We start from the raw sequence: 16,002 nt of genomic DNA on the forward strand, positions 1-16,002 counted from the left end.
TGAGACCTGTATTATGAGCACATTTATGGGTAGGGAGACCCCACCAGAAGACTACACAGCAGCCTGGGTAGAGATATGGACAACACTGGGACTGTTGGAGATGGAATGGGAGTTGGACCTGCATCTGGAGAAAGAATGAGACCTGTATTATGAGCACATTTATGGGTAGAGAGACCCCACCAGAAGACTACACAGCAGCCTGGGGAGATATGGACAACACTGGAGATGGTGCTGGAGAGAGACAGGAAAATACACCCTCATATACACAGACACACACATATATATACACACACGCACACACAGACACACACAGATTTAGAATTGTGTTCATAAATGTAAAATGTGCAGTATATTTATACTGGAGACTGAAAAGATTTGGCATGGATCCTCAGATCCTCAAAAGGTTCTACAGCTGCACCATCGAGAGCATCCTGACTGGTTGCATCACTGCCTGGTATGACAACTGCTCGGCCTCCGACCGCAAGGCACTACAGAGGGTAGTGTGAATGGCCCAGCAGATCACTGGGGCCAAGCTTCCTGCCATCTAGGACCTCTATACCTGGTGGTGTAAGAGGAAGGCCCTAAAAATTGTCAAAGACTCCAGCCACCCTAGTCATAGTCTGTTCTCTCTGCTACTGCACGGCAAGCGGTACTGGAGTGCCAAGTCTAGGTCCAAGAGGCTTCACAGTCATCCAGGATACTACAGGGATGGTCATCTCTCCTGTAGTCTCAGTCCTGATGAGGGATCCTTCTATCAGATCACAGCAAAATCACGGTCTACTTGAACAGAGTAAGACTCAGTCATGAAGCATCAAATCCAAAGGAACTGAATAAAATGAAAGAAATAGATCGAAGGAAATGATAAGGGATTTATATGTTTAAATGTAATGATTAAATAATTCTACCCTGAAACTTAAATATTAGTGATTATTAGTTTATGTAGCATGTATAATGAATAATTAAAGTACTAAATGTAAGTCCCATAAGGTTTAGTAGAGGCCTTTGAGAAAGAGAAATGTATGTGTGTGCCTAAGAGAATACCGAGAACAATTAAGACTGTGTTTGGCTCAACCTGGCTAGAAATCTGAGAAACTTATGATAGGACAGGGAGTACTTCTCAAGGTTCCTCTAATCTCGGGGGAATGGAACAGACAGCGCTGGGTAGTGATAAACAGTGGGGAGAACTCTGGGGAGGGATACAACTCACCTACTGTTCATGTGTATGTATGTGCGTAGAATACCTACTGTTCGTGTATATGTATGTGCGTAAGGAATAAGCAAGTTATAAAATGAATGTCGTTGTTTAAGCTAATAAGAATGAAAGATACAGTCGCTAGTGTTTGTTTAAGATATCAACTGAATGTTTTAATAGATTGTTTAGGTTAAATTGAAAGACTAATTCATTCAAAAGAATAGCGAGGCGATTTCAATGTAATACGTTGTCTGTTACCAAAAAGGTCTGCTGGAATAACGTATTGAGAAAATGAGTCATATTTAAATAACTGAATCACAGATAATGGCGATAGAGTTGTGCCCACCGAAATGTTTTTATGCTTATGGATTGACAGATTGATGAATGTTATAAATTTGGCGATTTACATGTTACTTTTAAGTCTTGGACATTTCATAAGTGTGAAGCCGAAGTTGGAAAATTTGCTTATAATCTTACGATAGAGGTAAGGCAGAACGTTGTTTAAGTAGGGGAGTTTCATAGATTTGAAATACAGTATTGTATCCAAGGGTAGCGCATGTTCAATTATATAACCATTGAGGAAGTTTAAAACTAATGATTGGAGGGAGTACAATGGAATTATCATTATTATTAGGTTTTGTTTATAGTCAACGTTTGGGTTTCTGAATTGGTGTAGTATAATGAAATGTTGACCAAGTGGTTGTGTTTTTTTTCTGGGAAAAGAAGTGTTTCACTGTCTCTCTTTGGAATGTTTTCTGGGGCTATAATCTTGGAGGGAGAGAGTGAGATAGAGGCCGTGAACTACCAGGTTGAAAGGGCCTGGAAATGTTTTGTTTGTTTTTAACTAGCGTTAGCAAATACCCACACACAACAAATAGTGTATAACTATTTGTTGGTGTTTTAAAAAATACTATGTTTTGATTCGTGTGTACTATTTCTTTTGAGTTTGGTGAGATTTCCATTTGCTGTAAGGCGATATCTTAAAACCTCTTCGGGATAGGGGGCAGTATTTTCATGGCCGGATGAAAAATGTACCCAGGTTAAACTGGTTACTACTCTGGCCCAGAAACTAGAATATGAAAAATCCAACCAGGAAGTGGAAAATCTGAGGTTGTAGTTTTTTCAAGTGATTGTCTTGACTGTATACAGTGACTATGGGTTCATTTTGCACTTCCTAAAGCTTCCACTAGATGTCAACAGTCTTTAGAACATTGTTTGAGGATTCTATGGTGAATTTGATGGGAATAACAGCCCAAGGAAGTAGGTGTCCCATTATAAGGCATGGGCTCAGTCACGCACAAGGACTTGGGAGCGAGCTGAGTTCATATTCACTCCTAAAGAGAACGGATAGGTCCGGTTGGAATTTTATTGAAGATATATGATAAAAGCAACCTAAAGATTGAGTCTATACATGGTTTGACATGTTTCTACAAACTGTAGTTTAACTTTTTTGTCTTTTCGTTTGGACAAAGTAAGCACGCGCGTTGTAGATTTGGATAGTGAACCTAACGCGCAAACAAAATGGATGTATTTAGATGCACTATTGTAAAGTGGTTGTTCCACTGGATATCTTAAGGTGAATGCACCAATTTGTAAGTCGCTCTGGATAAGAGCGTCTGCTAAATGACGTAAATGTAAATGTAAATGTAAATATAAACTTTATCGAACATTTATTGTGGAGCTGGGGATCCTGGGAGTTCCTTCTGATTAAGATAATCAAAGGTATGTGAATATTTATAATGTAATTTCTTAGTGTTATTGACTCCAAGATGGCGGGTTTCTTTTTACTAGTTGTTGGTGTCTTCTGGGCTGTACTCAGATTATTGCAAATTGTGCTTTCGCCGTGAACCTTTTTTGAAATCTGACAAAGTGGTAGCATTTAGGAGAAGTCTATCTATAATTCTGTGCATAACACTTGTATATTGATCAAAGTTTATGATGAGTATTTCTGTAATATGTGTGCTCATTGCTCATTCACCGAGGGTTTGGAGGGAAAACATTTCTGAACATTACGCATCAATGTAAAATGGTTTTTTCGGAAATAAATATGAACTTTATCGAGCAAAACATACATGTATTGTGTAACATGAAGTCCTATGAGTGTCATCTGATGAAGATCATCAAGGGTTAGTGAATATTTTAGCTGTACTTTTGGTTTTTGTGATGCATCTAGTTGCTTGGAAAATGGCTGTGTGGTTTTTCTTGTGAAGTTTATGCCCTAACATAGTCAAATTTTATGCTTTCTCCATAAAGCCTTTTTGAAATCGGACAATGTGGTTGGATTAACAAGGGTCTTATCTTTAAAATGGTGTAAAATAGTTGATAGTTTGAGAAAATGGAATTATGAGATTTTAGCTGTTTTGACTTTGGCGCTCTGATTTTCCACTGGCTGTTGTCAAAATCAATCCTGTTAACCTGTCTGGGCTAGGGGGCAGTATTGAGAATTTTGGAAAAAATATGTTCCCATTTTTAACTGCCTCCTACACCAACTCAGAAGCTAGAATATGCATATTATTGTTCAGGTTTGGATAGAAAACACTCTGAATTTTCTAAAACTGTTTGAATGGTGTCTGTGAGTATAACAGAACTCCTATGGCAGGCAAAAACCTGACAAGGTTTCAAGCAGGAAGTACCCTGTCTGACAAGGAGTCGTGCGTCTTGCATCTTTTTATTGAAAAGTAAGGATCTTAGCTGTAACGTGACAATTCCCAGGGCTCCGATAGGCTCTCAGAGCCCGGGAAATAACTGAAGGTTTACGAGGGAGCCTCAGGCTGAAACACATTATCACCTTTTGTAAGTGGCTGCTCCGAGGACCTTTGAATGAGGCGCGTGCATGAGTCGCTCCTGAGGAGAAATTTTATTCGGCTGTTTAGGCTCAATGCATACTCCCGGTCGGAATATTATCACTAATCTACGAGTTAAATGGCATAAAAATTGGTTTTAAACAGCGGTTGACATGCTTCGAAGTACGGTAATGGAATATTTAGACATTTTTGACACGCCAATGCGCCATGCGCGGGACCGTGAAGAAGCATTCTGATAGAGTCTAGAACTCAGGAACAAAACGTCGCTGTTTGGATATAACGATGGATTATTTGGGACCAAACCAACATTTGTTATTGAAGTAGAAGTCCTGGCAGTGTATTCTGATGAAGAACAAGCAAGGTAAGAACATTTTTCTTATAGGAAATGTGATTTTGGTGGAGGCTGACCTGGGTGGGTATCTAAATAGCTAGCCCTGTAATGCCGGGCTATGTACTTAGATTATTGCAAAATGTGCTTCATCCGAAAAGCTATTTTAAAATCGGACATATCGAGTGCATAGAGGAGTAATGTATCTATAATTCTTAAAATAATTGTTATGCTTTTTGTGAACGTTTATCGTGAGTAATTTAGCAAACTGTTAGTAAATTCCCCGGAAGTTTGCGGGGGTTATGCTTTTTCTGAACGTCACATGCTAATGCAAAAAGCTGTTTTTTGATATAAATATGAACTTGATTGAACAGACATGCATGTATTGTATAACACAATGTCCTAGGTGTGTCATCTGATGAAGATCATCAAAGGTTAGTGCTGCATTTAGCTGTGGTTTGGGTTTATGTGACATGATATGCTAGCTTGAAAAATGGGTGTCTGATTTTTTCTGGCTGGGCACTCTGCTGACATAATCTAATGTTTTGCTTTCGTTGTAAAGCCTTTTTGAAATCGGACAGTGGGGTTAGATTAACGAGATTCTTGTCTTTAAATAGCTGTAAAATAGTCATATGTTTGAGAAATTGAAGTAATAGTATTTCTAACGATTCAAAAATCGCGCCACTGGAATTTCAGTAGCTGTTACGTAGGTGGGACGAGTTCGTCCCACATACCCCAGAGAGGTTAACGGGATCCTATCTCGAAGGGGTCCTCATTAACCAGGTAGGCAAGTTGAGAACAAGTTCTCATTTACAACTGCGACCTGGCCAAGATAAAGCAAAGCAGTTAGACACATTTAACAACACAGAGTTACACATGGAGTAAAACAAACATACAGTCAATAATACAGTAGAAAAACAAGTCTATATACAATGTGAGCAAATGAGGTGAGATAAGGGAGGTAAAGGCAATAAATAGGCCATGGTGGCGAAGTAAATACAATATAGCAATTAAAACACAGGAATGGTATATTTGACAGTAGATGAGTGTGCAAAGTAGAAATACTGGGGTGCAAAGGAGCAAAATAAATAACTAAATACAGTAGGGGAAGAGGTAGTTGTTTGGGCTATTTATAGATTGGCTATGTACAGGTGCAGTGATCTGTGAGCTGCTCTGACAGCTGGTGCTTAAAACCAGTGAGGGAGATAAGTGTTTCCAGTTTCAGAGATTTTTGTATATATGACATCTGTGGTGATCTAGGATCATTGAGAGTATCGAGATAAACTTAACTATGTAATAATCTTAGAGATTACTACCATAGACCTGCTGATTTTTCAAAAAATCCATGAATGCAGACAGGGAGACAGTGAGACATTTAGTCAATATTTGGAAACAACCCATATTTGATACCGACTGTTATAAGAAAGAGCGACAGACAGATAGAAGGAAGGGCAGACAGAGAAGCCCTCCCCCGCACTGCTGAGACCTTCATGGTTTGGGAATATTAGGAAGAAAGGAGTAGGGCCAGGAGGAGGAGAAGATAGAAGTGACACAGAGGGGTTAGATAACAATTACTGAGTAGAGACCAGCATTGTTAAATTATAAACAGGATTAGATGGCAGTGTAAGGCTCTCCCGATAAATTAGGGACAGAAATAATACCGTGACAGACAGAAAAGACAGAATAAGAATAAAAGGGAAAGAGAATTTGGTTCGCTTAGCTTTAGGATATTAATTCATGGAGAGACTGTCGGCTCCATTGGTTCTAAAAAATATGAAAAGTTAGGAGGAGAGGTAGGTATTTTAGTTTTAATTTTAAACCTCTCACACATGGGACCAAACAGCATCCACACAACACCAACACACTCATACAGGTGAAAGCAGCTCATAACATGGTAATTATAAAAATAAAATTCCAAACATTCTATCAAATCACCAAATCAGTGAGGTATACACCACAGAGTTCTCCACTAACTCGTTAGCCAATGTGGTTAACCAGCTAGGGCCTTGGTCACTGATCCATCAGGAATGTACATGCAGCGATGAAACCCAATCATTCCACCCAATCATTCCTGTCCTTTTCTGCCAATAACATATCGAGAGTCAGTCTATTTTACCAGGTCATGAGGGTGGTGGTGGATAATTGGTCAGAGAATATTATTGGTCAGAGAACCCCTTTACTGCATCCCCGGTTTCATTCATGAATCTCTGTTGATTATAATAGATCTCATTAGTCCAATCAACATTTTTATTGATTGTCAACCACCAAAATAATGTAGTGGTAAAGCCTTCACCTATTTGATTCATAGCTTTGTATTCATCTGGAACTTCCCTGAGGATGCAAATAGCATCCATCTAGACAAAACTACTCCCGTCCTGGTCAAATCTCCTCCTGTGCCTACTTTAGCCTCCTATAACTGGCCTCTGATGACTAACTCGAGCTGGTTGTACCAATAACCCCGGGGCGCAAGTTCCTAACCACCCTTTTTGGTAGTTTCTGTCGTATGCGTCCTCTGCTAGTACTAGCCCACCCTTCATCAGTTATAGGTGCTGTGAGGTTAAGAATTTTCTCCTGTACTTCTAAACCTAAGTCAATCACATTAACGATTACCTTTCAGCCCTTAATTAACCTCTCTGGGCTAGGTGGGACGCTTGCGTCCCACCTACTCAACAGCCAGTTGAATCCCGTGGCGTGATATTCAAATACCTTAGAAATGCTATTACTTCAATTTCTCAAACATATGACTATTTTACACCTTTTTAAAGACAAGACTCTCGTTAATCTAACCACACTGTCCGATTTCAAAAAGGCTTTACAACGAAAGCAAAACATTAGATTATGTCAGCAGAGTACACAGCCAGAAATAATCAGACACCCATTTTTCAAGCTAGCATATAATGTCACATCAACCCAATCCACAGCTAAATGCAGCACTAACCTTTGATGATCTTCATCAGATGACACTCCTAGGACATTATGTTATACAATACATGCATGTTTTGTTCAATCAAGTTCATATTGATATCAAAAACCAGCTTTTTACAATAGCATGTGACAAGCATGTGACTAGCATTCACGCCGAACACTTCCAGTGAGTTTACTAAATTACTCACGATAAACGTTCACAAAAAACATAACAATTATTTTAAGAATTATAGATACAGAACTCCTCTATGCACTCGCTATGTCCAATTTTAAAATAGCTTTTCGGTGAAAGCACATTTTGCAATATTCTCAGTAGATAGCCCGGCATCACAGGGCTAGCTATTTAGACACCCAGCAAGATTAGCACTCACCAAAGTCAGATTTACTATAAGAAAAATGTTACTACCTTTGCTGTCAGAATGCACTCCCAGGACTTCTACTTCAATAACAAATGTTGGTTTGGTCCCAAATAATCCATAGTTATATCCAAATAGCGGCGTTTTGTTCGTGCGTTCAGGACACTATCTGAATGGTAAAGAAGGGTGACGAGCACGACGCATTTCGTGACAAAAAAATTCGAAATATTCCATTACTGTACTTCGAAGCATGTCAACCACTGTTTAAAATCTATTTTTATGCCATTTTTCTCGTAAAAAAGCGATAATATTCCGACCGGGAGTGGTGGTTTTCGTTCAAAGAGAGTGAAAAGAAAAACATCTCGTGCCCTCGTGCACGAGCCCCAGTCTGATGGTCCTCTGACAGGCCACTATCCAAACGCGCTAATGTGTTTCAGCCAGGGGCTGCCTCAATATCATTCAGCTTTTTCCCGGGTTCTGAGAGCCTATGGGAGCCGTAGGAAGTGTCACGTTACAGCAAAGATCCTCAGTCTTCAATAAAAAGAGCCAAGATGAACAAGAACAGGCCACTTCCTGTAAGGAATCTTCTCAGGTTTTTGCCTGCCATATGAGTTCTGTTATACTCACAGACACCATTCAAACAGTTTTAGAAACTTTAGGGTGTTTTCTATCCAAAGCCAATAATTATATGCATATTCTAGTTACTGGGCAGGAGTAGTAACCAGATTAAATCGGGTACGTTTTTTATCCGGCCGTGTAAATACTGCCCCTTACCCTCAACAGGTTAACAGAACCTGGTATGGGCTATCCCAATGGGGCTGCTTCCAGTCTTTTATCCACAGGGACTGTATCCACACCCAGTCTCCTGGTTGGATTGAGTGAATCACCTTCTCCCGTAATTCACCTGTTGGACGCAAAATTTTTGATATACAGGTTTGGTTAACAAACAGTCTTCTCATGTGTTCTGCTAGTATATCTTCAACTTCTATGTCTGCCAGTTCTGGTCTCCCTAACTCTGGTATTCTATTTGTTCTACCTGATTAGCTAGTAAACCAACTCTAGGGATAATATCTTGACCTAATATTTTAGCTACCATAATCGTGTCCGCCAAGTAAGTTGGGAACACTTCTACCCATTTAATATACTTATCTATTATTGTTAAACACCCCTTCTTTCCCTCACTTCGGAATAGTTCAATGAAGTACATTTCCAAATGTTTGAGGATATTCTACCCCCAATTTTTTGTTATTAAGTAGTTTTTCTCTAGGCCACTAAGTCTTTCCTAACCTACAGTGTTTCCTCACCTGCTCTACCATCCTTCCTCCCTGTTGACACATGGCTCTGCCCATGTGTCAATATTGCCGCATATCTAAACAGTGTCTTTGGTAAGATTAGTAAATTATCCTATGCCAGACCTTATCTTTTACGAATTCCCCTTTCATTTTCCACATGTCCAATTAATCCTGGGGCGTTCGTTCTTGGCTATCCTGTAACAATTCTCTGTCAAGTGTCTTATTTTCTATAAGATGTATCTGTGCTGCTTTGTATGGTTTTAAATGCTTATGTGCTGTCTGTGTTAATAGTAACCTTTCTCTCCTTTCTTATTTCACAGGCTCTAGTCAATGCTACTCTTTCAGCCTGCTGTGCCGAATAATTTCTAGGCAATGGTTCAGTGTCTAACACCTTAGTTCCTGAAACCAACTAAGCTTTCATTCCCCTTTTAGTTAGGGTAACAACTAAGTTCAACAAAATCATCATATCTCTTCCTAGTGAATTTACTACCCATAAACTTAACCTGTCTGGGAAACGTGGGACGCGTCGCGCGAAATACAAATACCTCGTAAATGCTATAACTTAAATTTCTCAAACATATGACTATTTTACACCATTTTATAGATACACGTTGTCCGATTTCAAAAAGGCTTTACAGCAAAAGCAAAACATTAGATTATGTTAGGAGAGTACCCTACCAAAAATAATCACACTGCCATTTTCAAAGCAACTAGCATGCATCACAAATACCCAAAACACAGCTAAATGCAGCACTAACCTTTGACAATCTTCATCAGATGACACTCCTAGGACATCATGTCACACAATACATGCATTTTGTTCGATAAAGTTCATATTTATATATAAAAACAGCATTTTACATCGGCGCGTGATGTTCAGAAATATTTTCCCTCAAATGCTTCAGGTGAATCAGCGTTACAATTTACAAAATTACTATTGAAAACATGGTTAAAATGTAATATTGTCATTCAAAGAATTATAGATTAACATCTCGTGAATGCAACCGCATTGCCAGATTTAAAAATAACTTTACTGGGAAATCACACTTTGCAATAAACGAGGTGCTATGCTCAGAAAAATAGGCTAGGCGATACAGGTTAGCGCCATCTTGGAACCATCTAAAATCAAATATACTATTGTAAATATTCCCTTACCTTTGATTATCTTCATCAGAAGGCACTTCCAGGAATCCCAGGTCCACAACAAATGTAGTTTTGTTCGAAAAAGTTAATAATTTATGTCCCAATAGCTCCTTCTTGTTAGCGCGTTCCGAAGGCTACTCATAATGTACGAGGCGTGCGGGACTTGTCGTCACGAATGTGCAAAAAATATATATTTATGTACGTTCAAACATGTCAAACGTTGTATAACATAAATCTTTAGGGCCTTTTTCAATCAGACCTTCAATAATATTCAAGGTGGACGATTGCATTGTCTTACTAAACGTTTCGGAACGAGAGGGTATCCACGGGCACCCACGTCATAGTAGTAATGGCCCTCCCCCTATGACCAACTTTCCAGGCCTCTCGTTCGGTCAGTTTTTACCGGAGAAGACTCAAACCCCTTTGTAAAGACTGTTGACATCTAGTGGAAGCCTTAGGAAGTGCTAAATGAATCCTAACTCATGGTGTGTTTCATAGGCAAAGTGTTGAAGGTGATTCCACAAATCAGATTTCCACTTCCTGCATGGAATCTTCTCAGGTTTTGGCCTGCCATATGAGTTCTGTTATACTCACAGACACCATTCAAACAGTTTTAGAAACTTTAGACTGTTTTCTATCCAAATCTACTTATTATATGCATATTCTAGTTACTGGGCAGGAGTAGTAACCAGATTAAATCGGGTACGTTTTTTATCCGGCCGTGAAAATAGGGCTTGAGTTCATAGGGCACATTCACGTTAGATGGGACCTAACATTCCAAAACCTTTCTCAAGACATTGCAAACGTCCGGTTGAAATATTATTGAAGTTTGAACTTAAAATGGTCCTAAAGATTGATGCTATACAACGTTTGACATGTTTTAACGAACGTAAAAAGTCTTTTTTTTTTTACTTTTCGTCGTGAAGGTTCCCTCGTGCGCCGTACATTTTGAGTAGCCTACTGAACGCGCAAACAACATGGAGTTATTTGGACATAAATTATGAACTTTATCGAACAAAAGAACATTTATTGTGGAACTGGGATTTCTGGAAGTGCCTTCTGATGAACATTATTAAAGGTAAGTGAATATTTCTTATGCTATTTATGCGTTTAGATGACTCCAAGACGGCCGGTGTCTATAATTGCCTGCTGTTTTTTTCTGAGCACAGTACTCAGATTATTGCAAAGTGTGCTCTCCCAGTAAAGTTATTTTGAAATCTGTCAATGCGATTGCATTCAGGGGCTAGGGGGCAGTATTGAGAATTTAGAAAAAAATATGTGCCCATTTTTAACTGCCTCCTACACCAACTCAGAAGCTAGGATATGCATATTATTAACAGATTTGGATAGAAAACACTCTGAATTTTCTAAAACTGTTTGAATGGTGTCTGTAAGTATAACAAAACTCATATGGCAGGCAAAAACCTGAGAAAAATACAAGCAGGAAATGAGAATTTTGTGGCTGTACTATTTTCGAGTCATTGCTAATAGATCACACAGTGACAAAGGATTCATTTTGCACTTCCTGCGGCTTCCACTAGATGTCAACGATCTTTATAAAGTTGTTTGAGGCGTCTATGATGAACAGAGACCGGAAGACAAGGAAGGGAAGTTGACTTCCCTGGGATGTCATCACTTCATTATTGCTCGCACATGCGCGTTCATGTGAGGCGAGACATTTTTCAAAACGTTTTTCAAGACACAGGAGAGGTCGGGTTGAAATATTACTGATGTTTCACGTTAAAATGGCCCTAAAGATTGATGCTAAACAACATTTGACATGTTTGAACGAATGTAAATAGATTTTTTTTGTAACTTTTCGTCGTGACTTCCCCCCCGCCCTACATTTTGAGGAGCCTACTGAACGCGCTAACAACATGGAACAACTTGGAGTTATTTGGACATAAATTATGAACTTTGTCGAAAGAAACCTCATTTGTTGTGGACATGGGAATCCTGGAAGTGCCTTCTGATGAAGATAATCAAAGGTAAGGGATTATTTACAATAGTATTATTGATATTAGATGGTTGCAAGATGGTGCTAACCTGTATATCCTAGCCTATTGTTCTTAGCATAGCACCCCGTTTATTGAAAAGTGTGATTTCCCAGTAAAGTTATTTTGAAATCTGGCAATGCGGTAGCATTTACGAGATGTTAATCTATAATTCTTTGAATGACAATATTATATTTTACCAATGTTTTCGAATAGTAATTTTGTAAATTGTAACGCTGATTCACCGGAAGCGTTTGAAGGAGAAAAAAAATCTTAATTTCACCGCCGCTGTAAAATGCTGTTTTTGGATATAAATATGAACTTGATGGAACAAAAAATGCATGTATTGTATAACATAATGTCCTAGGAGTGTCATCTGATGAAGATTGTCAAAGGTTAGTGCATAATTTTAGCTGGTTTTCTGCTTTTGGTGACGCCTGTCTTTGAATTGACAAAACAGTACACACAGCTATTTTCAATGTACTCTCCTAACATAACCTAACTTTATGCTTTCGCCGTAAAGCCTCTTTTTTAATCGGACAATGTGGTTGGATTTAGGAGATGTTTATCTTTCAAAGGGTGAAGAATTTCCCACCATGGTATCTTGTCAATAAATCCCGTTAGTGGGATCAGAGCGGGAAGGGGTCCTCTAGAGGTTAACCTGTTTAGGATTGGGGGCAGTATTTTCACGGCCAGATAAAAAACGTACCCGATTATATCTGGTTATTTCTCCTGCCCAGAAACTAGAATATGCATATAATTATTTTATTTGGATAGAAAATACCCTTAAGTTTCTAAAACTGTTTGAATGGTGTCTGTGAGTATAACAGAACTCATATGGCAGGCCAAAACCTGAGAAGATTCCCTACAGGAAGTGCCCTGTCTGACCATTTCTTGGCCTTCTATAGCCTCTTTATGGAAAATAGAGGATCTCTGCTGTAATGTGACATTTTCTAAGGCTCCCATAGGCTCTCAGAAGGCGCCAGAATGGGGAATGATGACTCTGCAGTCCCTGGGCGAAAAACAGTAGGGCTTTTGGAAAGTGGTCGTTCTGAGAACAATGACACGTGTGTGCGCGTGCATGTGAAGACTCCATTTTCTATTTTCAGTGTTTGAACGAAAACGAGGTCTCTCGGTCGGAATATTATCACTATTTTACGAGAAAAATCGCATAAAAATTGATTTTAAACAGCGTTTGACATGCTTCGATATAACTATGGATTATTTGGAACCAAAACAACATTGGGTGTTGAAGTAGAAGTCCTGGGAGTGCATTCTGATGAAGAACAGCAAAGGTAATCCAATTTTTCTTCATCAGATGACATTCCTAGGACATTATGTTATACAATACATGCATGATTTGTTCAATCAAGTTCATATTTATATCAAAAACCTGCTTTTAACATTACCATGTGATGTTCAGAACTAGCATACCCACCGCAACTTCCGGTGAATTTACTAAATTACTCATGATTAACGTTCACAAAAAACATGACACCCACCAAGTTTGGGACACACTAAACTCAGAATTACTATCAGAAAAATTGGATTACCTTTGCTGTTCTTCGTCAGAATGCACTCCCAGGACTTCTACTTCAACAACAAATGTTGTTTTGGTTCCAAATAATCCATAGTTATATTCAAATAGCTCCGTTTTGTTCGTGCGTTCAAGGCCCCTATCCGAAGGGAGCATGTTTTGACCAAAAAATTTCAAAATATTCCATTACCGTACTTAGTAGCATGTCAAACGCTGTTTAAAATCAATTTTTATGCTATTTTTCTCATAAAATAGTGATAATATTCCAATCGTGTAACGTTGTATTCATTCAAAGGCTGAAAGAAAAAAATTGAGAATTCTCGTGAACGCGCATCTCAGTCTCACTGTCCCCCGGCTGACCACTCACGAACAGAGCTGTTATACTTTGCCCAGAGACAGCAGACACCCCATTCCACTCTCTGGCGGCTTTAGAGAGCCAATGGGAGCCTTAGAAAGTGTCACGTTACAGCAGAGATGCTGTATTTTCAATAGAGATGCAACAGAAGGACAACAAATTGTCAGACAGGGCACTTCCTGTATGGAATCTTCTCAGGTTTTGGCCTGTCATCTGAGTTCTGTTATACTCACAGACACCATTCAAACAGTTTTAGAAACTTTAGAGTGTTTTCTATCTAAATTTACTAATTACATGCATTTTCTCGGCAGGAGTAATAACCAGATTAACTCGGGTACGTTTTTTATCCGGCCGTGAAAATACTGCCCCTATCCATAACAGGTTAACAGTGTAAAGAAGAACCAAATAATCTGAATGTCAAGGTTTCTCATATTCTCACCTGTCACTGTCATCCAGCTCTCTGGTGATTCTCCTTTCGAGCTGGAACACTTGTAGAGTCCTTCATCTGACTTGGAAACTGCAGGGATGGTCATCTCTCCTGAAGACTCAGCCCTGATGAGGGATCCATCTTTGTAGAAAACAGCTGTGAGGTCAGAGGGAGGATCCTGATATCTGCAGCGCAGAATCACTTTATCTCCCTCAGTCACAGGAAGGGCAGGGCTCTCCAGGATCATAGCACCAGCTGTATATAATAAATAAACATTATATATAAACAGGGCTCTCCAGGATCACAGCTCCAGCTGTATATAATATATAAACAGGTCTCTCCAGGATCACAGCACCAGCTGTATATAATATATAAACATCATATATAAACAGGTCTCTCCAGGATCACAGCTCCAGCTGTATATAATATATAAACATCATATATAAACATAACATCAGCTATCTGAAACCAGATGAACCACTAAACACTATAATGTTAGTAGATGGTGTTTGTGGACATACCAGGTACTGTGATGTTGACAGCATTGCTGTGTTCTCCAGACCCAGACTCACACCAGTACACTCCACTGTCTGATGGTGTTAGTGACACGATGCATGAAGACCCTTGTTGTTTTCCCAGTCAGTATTACACTCTGAAAGATTTCCTCTCGATGTGTTCTAAGGAATGACCTTATTGGTCTGTTTTCAGTAGTATTTATAAATGATGCTTTACTTCCTGTACAGTATATATGTAGTGTTGTAATGGTTTGACACGGCTTCTCTGTTTCAGATAACGTGTTTCCTAAATCACAAGTAGGGCTGATTGTAATCTACTCGATCATTGTTGGTCTACTAATAGCAGCTGTTGGAATTCTTACAGCTTCAGTTGGTGTTTACTTTCTACATAAAGGTGAGTTTAACCTTGATCTCTGACTGGTCCTTGATGTCTCATCATTGAGAGTCCTCTACTGGCTGTACTGGGTAGAGATGAACCAGGCTCTGAGGGGTGACCAGTCCTCTACTGGCTGTACTGGGTAGACCAGAGGAACCAGGTTCTGAGGGGTGACCAGTCTTCTACTGGCTGTACTGGGTAGACCAGAGGAACCAGGCTCTGAGGGGTGATGAGTCCTCTACTGGCTGTACTGGGTAGAGAGGAACCAGGCTCTGAGGGGTGACCAGTCCTTTACTGTCTGTACTGGGTAGAGAGGAACCAGGCTCTGAGGGGTGACCAGTCCTCTACTGGCTGTACTGGGTAGACCAGAGGAACCAGGCTCTGAGGGGTGACCAGTCCTCTACTGGCTGTACTGGGTAGACCAGAGGAACCAGGCTCTGAGGGGTGACCAGTCCTCTACTGGCTGTACTGGGTAGATCAGAGGAACCAGGCTCTGAGGGGTGACCCGTCCTCTACTGGCTGTACTGCGTAGACCAGAGGAATCAGGCTCTGAGGGGTGACCCGTCCTCTACTGGCTGTACTGGGTAGAGAGGAACCAGGCTCTGGGGGGTGACCAGTCCTTTACTGGGTAGAGAGGAACCAGGCTCTGAGGGATGACCAGGATATACCTTGGAATGACCCATATACTGTCCATTAGACTCTATTCATTTATACCAGGTTACCTTCAGACCAGTCCTGTATTAGATCAGGATATAACT

This window comes from Salmo trutta, chromosome 5 (genome assembly GCF_901001165.1).
Source record: "Salmo trutta chromosome 5, fSalTru1.1, whole genome shotgun sequence".
Classification (NCBI taxonomy): domain Eukaryota; kingdom Metazoa; phylum Chordata; class Actinopteri; order Salmoniformes; family Salmonidae; genus Salmo; species Salmo trutta.